This window comes from Tursiops truncatus, unplaced genomic scaffold, assembly GCF_011762595.2.
Source record: "Tursiops truncatus isolate mTurTru1 unplaced genomic scaffold, mTurTru1.mat.Y mat_scaffold_601_arrow_ctg1, whole genome shotgun sequence".
In the NCBI taxonomy this organism is placed as follows: Eukaryota; Metazoa; Chordata; class Mammalia; order Artiodactyla; family Delphinidae; genus Tursiops; species Tursiops truncatus.
Window position 1 is genome coordinate 9,722 of NW_022983356.1, and position 7,286 is coordinate 17,007.

At 44.5% G+C, this 7,286-nt stretch overlaps 1 long non-coding RNA gene across 1 annotated transcript; it reads left to right on the forward strand.

Annotated features, from left to right (window-relative positions):
* The first annotated feature begins 2,967 nt into the window (after positions 1–2,967).
* Positions 2,968–6,214, forward strand: LOC141277781 (uncharacterized). Its single transcript, XR_012329605.1, has 3 exons — positions 2,968–3,059; positions 4,557–4,638; positions 6,135–6,214. It is a non-coding gene; the product is annotated as an uncharacterized lncRNA (long non-coding RNA).
* Positions 6,215–7,286: the final 1,072 nt, after the last annotated feature.

A 7,286-nucleotide genomic window follows, 5' to 3' on the forward strand; every position in this document is an offset into this window, starting at 1 on the left:
TGGGGTGGCTGTGTCTTTTTGATTTTAATTTCCCTAAGCTATAGGACCATAAGTGGAAGTGCCCTAGGCTCTGTTGCTTTCTTTTTTAGATGTTTCAGGAAACACCATACACTTCTCCCGAGTGTCTGTTGGCAATTTACATCCCGCCCATCAGCATAACAAGGCTCCCAGTTCTCCATGGCCTGTCCTGCCTTTCTGGATTTTACACTTTTTTCAGATGGCCCTTTTGACCGGGGGGAAGTGAGACTTCATTGTAGTGCAGATTTCCTTTGCAAGCTTGCTTGGTTGGCCAAAAAGGGCGTATGCGTTTTTTCCTGAATATATTCAGGAAAAAACGCATACGCCCTTTTTGGCCAAGTGCATCATTGTGGACGTTCTGCCTCTTTTCCTATGCTTTCAATGCAATTCCAGTCTACCTCCTGAAATCGGTTTCCTGCAATTCTGCCCCGCTTTCAAGTCCTCTTGGCAGCCTTACTTCAGTCTATTTTTGGACGATAGCTGTCATTTATAACTCTGCAGGTTTGTGAATTACAGTGCCCCTGAGCTCCTTTCTTCAACTCGCTTTCTTGTGAGCTGGCCGCAACACCGCAGGATGGCTTCAGGCCCTAATCTGGTTCCGGCACGGCACGCTGAGCCTTTGGTTAATTCCTCTTCCTGGTGGGAAATGAGAGTTAAATTTGCCCGTCCAGACACCTCCAGCTAGTCTCTCATTGGTTCTCGCTATTCCTGTTCATCTTCCGCAGAAATTGCAAACTGGGCCAAACAGGAGGTTAAAGGGCTGACTCTCCAAGTGGGGAGAGTGTTAGTAAAGCGTCTGGAATGTTGCACCCGAGTACCAGGGGAGGAAAACTGAGACATATTTGAACACGTCTCCCGATCACATGGTTGATCATACTCTGGGTTCCACATGCATGTTTTAGCTGAAGGAAGAATACCTTAAACCTGGAGAGTTGAAACCCGTGGAATGGGTACCATGCAATATGACTTCAAAGGGTCTTCATTTGCTCACCGAACCTCTCCAATCCTATCACTGCTGCGTTTATGCCCCTGTACACATGCTTGATTCTCTTTCGGAGACATAGCAATCCATAGGTTTTAAGATACTTACTAGTCAGGTACATTCTTAGGCGTTTAATATGCGGTGTTGAGTCCATTTCGTTGAGCAAGGAGTAGCTCTTGTCTATTCCATATTTGGCTTAAGGAACTTTATCTGTGCTCATTTCAATCTCTGGTTTTATGCAGCACCCCAACTCACCTTTCCCCTTAAGCAAGCATAAGTTGGTTTTCTAAATTTGAGACCCTGTTCTGTTCTGTAATTCAGTTCCTGTGTAGCCAAGTTTACATTCCGTGTATTACTGATATCTTATGATGTTTCTTTTTCTGTGTGACTTATTTCAGTTAGAATCATCATACCTGAATCCACTCATTGTGCTGCTAAGGGCCTGATGACATAGATTTCATTGCTGAGTGATATTGCTTTGTAAGTAAATACCACAACTTCTTTATCCATTTTTCACTTTCTGCGATGTTGAACTTGTACTGTAAACGAGGTTCTTGTAAACAGAGCCGTCCCAAACTTTGGGGTGGCTGTGTCTTTTTGATTTTAATTTCCCTAAGCTATAGGACCATAAGTGGAAGTGCCCTAGGCTCTGTTGCTTTGTTTTTTAGATGTTTCAGGAAACACCATACACTTCTCCCGAGTGTCTGTTGGCAATTTACATCCCGCCCATCAGCATAACAAGGCTCCCAGTTCTCCATGGCCTGTCCTGCCTTTCTGGATTTTACACTTTTTTCAGATGGCCCTTTTGACCGGGGGGAAGTGAGACTTCATTGTAGTGCAGATTTCCTTTGCAAGCTTGCTTGGTTGGCCAAAAAGGGCGTATGCGTTTTTTCCTGAATATATTCAGGAAAAAACGCATACGCCCTTTTTGGCCAAGTGCATCATTGTGGACGTTCTGCCTCTTTTCCTATGCTTTCAATGCAATTCCAGTCTACCTCCTGAAATCGGTTTCCTGCAATTCTGCCCCGCTTTCAAGTCCTCTTGGCAGCCTTACTTCAGTCTATTTTTGGACGATAGCTGTCATTTATAACTCTGCAGGTTTGTGAATTACAGTGCCCCTGAGCTCCTTTCTTCAACTCGCTTTCTTGTGACCTGGCCGCAACACCGCAGGATGGCTTCAGGCCCTAATCTGGTTCCGGCACGGCACGCTGAGCCTTTGGTTAATTCCTCTTCCTGGTGGGAAATGAGAGTTAAATTTGCCCGTCCAGACACCTCCAGCTAGTCTCTCATTGGTTCTCGCTATTCCTGTTCATCTTCCGCAGAAATTGCAAACTGGGCCAAACAGGAGGTTAAAGGGACTGACTCTCCAAGTGGGGAGAGTGTTAGTAAAGCGTCTGGAATGTTGCACCCGAGTACCAGGGGAGGAAAACTGAGACATATTTGAACACGTCTCCCGATCACATGGTTGATCATACTCTGGGTTCCACATGCATGTTTTAGCTGAAGGAAGAATACCTTAAACCTGGAGAGTTGAAACCCGTGGAATGGGTACCATGCAATATGACTTCAAAGGGTCTTCATTTGCTCACCGAACCTCTCCAATCCTATCACTGCTGCGTTTATGCCCCTGTACACATGCTTGATTCTCTTTCGGAGACATAGCAATCCATAGGTTTTAAGATACTTACTAGTCAGGTACATTCTTAGGCGTTTAATATGCGGTGTTGAGTCCATTTCGTTGAGCAAGGAGTAGCTCTTGTCTATTCCATATTTGGCTTAAGGAACTTTATCTGTGCTCATTTCAATCTCTGGTTTTATGCAGCACCCCAACTCACCTTTCCCTTAAGCAAGCATAAGTTGGTTTTCTAAATTTGAGACCCTGTTCTGTTCTGTAATTCAGTTCCTGTGTAGCCAAGTTTACATTCCGTGTATTACTGATATCTTATGATGTTTCTTTTTCTGTGTGACTTATTTCAGTTAGAATCATCATACCTGAATCCACTCATTGTGCTGCTAAGGGCCTGATGACATAGATTTCATTGCTGAGTGATATTGCTTTGTAAGTAAATACCACAACTTCTTTATCCATTTTTCACTTTCTGCGATGTTGAACTTGTACTGTAAACGAGGTTCTTGTAAACAGAGGCGTCCAAACTTTGGGGTGGCTGTGTCTTTTTGATTTTAATTTCCCTAAGCTATAGGACCATAAGTGGAAGTGCCCTAGGCTCTGTTGCTTTGTTTTTTAGATGTTTCAGGAAACACCATACACTTCTCCCGAGTGTCTGTTGGCAATTTACATCCCGCCCATCAGCATAACAAGGCTCCCAGTTCTCCATGGCCTGTCCTGCCTTTCTGGATTTTACACTTTTTTCAGATGGCCCTTTTGACCGGGGGGAAGTGAGACTTCATTGTAGTGCAGATTTCCTTTGCAAGCTTGCTTGGTTGGCCAAAAAGGGCGTATGCGTTTTTTCCTGAATATATTCAGGAAAAAACGCATACGCCCTTTTTGGCCAAGTGCATCATTGTGGACGTTCTGCCTCTTTTCCTATGCTTTCAATGCAATTCCAGTCTACCTCCTGAAATCGGTTTCCTGCAATTCTGCCCCGCTTTCAAGTCCTCTTGGCAGCCTTACTTCAGTATATTTTTGGACGATAGCTGTCATTTATAACTCTGCAGGTTTGTGAATTACAGTGCCCCTGAGCTCCTTTCTTCAACTCGCTTTCTTTTGAGCTGGCCGCAACACCGCAGGATGGCTTCAGGCCCTAATCTGGTTCCGGCACGGCACGCTGAGCCTTTGGTTATTTCCTCTTCCTGGTGGGAAATGAGAGTTAAATTTGCCCGTCCAGACACCTCCAGCTAGTCTCTCATTGGTTCTTGCTATTCCTGTTCATCTTCCGCAGAAATTGCAAACTGGGCCAAACAGGAGGTTAAAGGCGCTGACCCTCCAAGTGGGGAGAGTGTTAGTAAAGCGTCTGGAATGTTGCACCCGAGTACCAGGGTACGAAAACTGAGACATATTTGAACACGTCTCCCGATCACATGGTTGATCATACTCTAGGTTCCACATGCATGTTTTAGCTGAAGGAAGAATTCCTTAAACCTGGGTAGTTGAAACCCGTGGAATGGGTACCATGCAATATGACTTCAAAGGGTCTTCATTTGCTCACCGAACCTCTCCAATCCTATCACTGCTGCGTTTATGCCCCTGTACGCCTGCTTGATTCTCTTTCGGAGACATAGCAATCCATAGGTTTTAAGATACTTACTAGTCAGGTATATTCTTAGGCGTTTAATATGCGGTGTTGAGTCCATTTCGTTGAGCAAGGAGTAGCTCTTGTCTATTTCATATTTGGCTTAAGGAACTTTCTCTGTGCTCATTTCAATCTCTGGTTTTATGCAGCACCCCAAATCACCTTTCCCCTTAAGCAAGCATAAGTTGGTTTTCTAAATTTGAGACCCTGTTCTGTTCTGTAATTCAGTTCCTGTGTAGCCAAGTTTACATTCCGTGTATTACTGATATCTTATGATGTTTCTTTTTCTGTGTGACTTATTTCAGTTAGAATCATCATACCTGAATCCACTCATTGTGCTGCTAAGTGCCTGATGACATAGATTTCATTGCTGAGTGATATTGCTTTGTAAGTAAATACCACAACTTCTTTATCCATTTTTCACTTTCTGCGATGTTGAACTTGTACGGTAACGAGGTTCTTGTAAACAGAGGCATCCCAAACATTGGTGTGGCTGTGTCTTTTTGATTTTAATTTCCCTAAGCTATAGGACCATAAGTGGAAGTGCCCTAGGCTCTGTTGCTTTGTTTTTTAGATGTTTCAGGAAACACCATACACTTCTCCCGAGTGTCTGTTGGCAATTTACATCCCGCCCATCAGCATAACAAGGCTCCCAGTTCTCCATGGCCTGTCCTGCCTTTCTGGATTTTACACTTTTTTCAGATGGCCCTTTTGACCGGGGGGAAGTGAGACTTCATTGTAGTGCAGATTTCCTTTGCAAGCTTGCTTGGTTGGCCAAAAAGGGCGTATGCGTTTTTTCCTGAATATATTCAGGAAAAAACGCATACGCCCTTTTTGGCCAAGTGCATCATTGTGGACGTTCTGCCTCTTTTCCTATGCTTTCAATGCAATTCCAGTCTACCTCCTGAAATCGGTTTCCTGCAATTCTGCCCCGCTTTCAAGTCCTCTTGGCAGCCTTACTTCAGTATATTTTTGGACGATAGCTGTCATTTATAACTCTGCAGGTTTGTGAATTACAGTGCCCCTGAGCTCCTTTCTTCAACTCGCTTTCTTGTGAGCTGGCCGCAACACCGCAGGATGGCTTCAGGCCCTAATCTTGTTCCGGCACGGCACGCTGAGCCTTTGGTTATTTCCTCTTCCTGGTGGGAAATGAGAGTTAAATTTGCCCGTCCAGACACCTCCAGCTAGTCTCTCATTGGTTCCCCTATTCCTGTTCATCTTCCGCAGAAATTGCAAACTGGGCCAAACAGGAGGTTAAAGGCGCTGACTCTCCAAGTGGGGAGAGTGTTAGTAAAGCGTCTGGAATGTTGCACCCGAGTACCAGGGGACGAAAACTGAGACATATTTGAACACGTCTCCCGATCACATGGTTGATCATACTCTGGGTTCCACATGCATGTTTTAGCTGAAGGAAGAATACCTTAAACCTGGAGAGTTGAGACCCGTGTAATGGGTACCATGCAATATGACTTCAAAGGGTCTTCATTTGCTCACCGAACCTCTCCAATCCTATCACTGCTGCGTTTATGCCCCTGTACACACGCTTGATTCTCTTTTGGAGACATAGCAATCCATAGGTTTTAAGATACTTACTAGTCAGGTACATTCTTAGGCGTTTAATATGGGGTGTTGAGTCCATTTCGTTGAGCAAGGAGTAGCTCTTGTCTATTCCATATTTGGCTTAAGGAACTTTATCTGTGCTCATTTCAATCTCTGGTTTTATGCAGCACCCCAACTCACCTTTCCCCTTAAGCAAGCATAAGTTGGTTTTCTAAATTTGAGACCCTGTTCTGTTTTGGAATTCAGTTCCTGTGTAGCCAAGTTTACATTCCGTGTATTAGTGATATCTTATGATGTTTCTTTTTCTGTGTGACTTATTTCAGTTAGAATCATCGTACCTGAATCCACTCATTATGCTGCTACGGGCCTGATGACATAGATTTCATTGCTGAGTGATACTGCATTGTACGTAAGTACCACAAGTTCTTTATCCATTTTTCACTTTCTGTGATATTGAACTTGTACGGTAAACGAGGTTCTTGTAAACAGAGGCGTCCCAAACTTTGGGGTGGCTGTGTCTTTTTGATTTTAATTTCCCTAAGCTATAGGACCATAAGTGGAAGTGCCCTAGGCTCTGTTGCTTTGTTTTTTAGATGTTTCAGGAAACACCATACACTTATCCCGAGTGTCTGTTGGCAATTTACATCCCGCCCATCAGCATAACAAGGCTCCCAGTTCTCCATGGCCTGTCCTGCCTTTCTGGATTTTACACTTTTTTCAGATGGCCCTTTTGACCGGGGGGAAGTGAGACTTCATTGTAGTGCAGATTTCCTTTGCAAGTTTGCTTGATTGGCCAAAAAGGGCGTATGCGTTTTTTCCTGAATATATTCAGGAAAAATCGCATACGCCCTTTTAGGCCAAGAGCATCATTGTGGACGTTCCGCCTCTTTTCCTATGCTTTCAATGCAATTCCAGTCTACCTCCTGAAATCGGTTTCCTGCAATTCTGCCCCGCTTTCAAGTCCTCTTGGCAGCCTTACTTCAGTATATTTTTGGACGATAGCTGTCATTTATAACTCTGCAGGTTTGTGAATTACAGTGCCCCTGAGCTCCTTTCTTCAACTCGCTTTCTTTTGAGCTGGCCGCAACACCGCAGGATGGCTTCAGGCCCTAATCTGGTTCCGGCATGGCACGCTGAGCCTTTGGTTAATTCCTCTTCCTGGTGGGAAATGAGAGTTAAAGTTTGCCCGTCCAGACACCTCCAGCTAGTCTCTCATTGGTTCTCGCTATTCCTGTTCATCTTCCGCAGAAATTGCAAACTGGGCCAAACAGGAGGTTAAAGGCGCTGACTCTCCAAGTCGGGAGAGTGTTAGTAAAGCGTCTGGAATGTTGCACCCGAGTACCAGGGTACGAAAACTGAGACATATTTGAACACGTCTCCCGATCACATGGTTGATCATACTCTAGGTTCCACATGCATGTTTTAGCTGAAGGAAGAATACCTTAAACCTGGGTAGTTGAAACCCGTGGAATGGG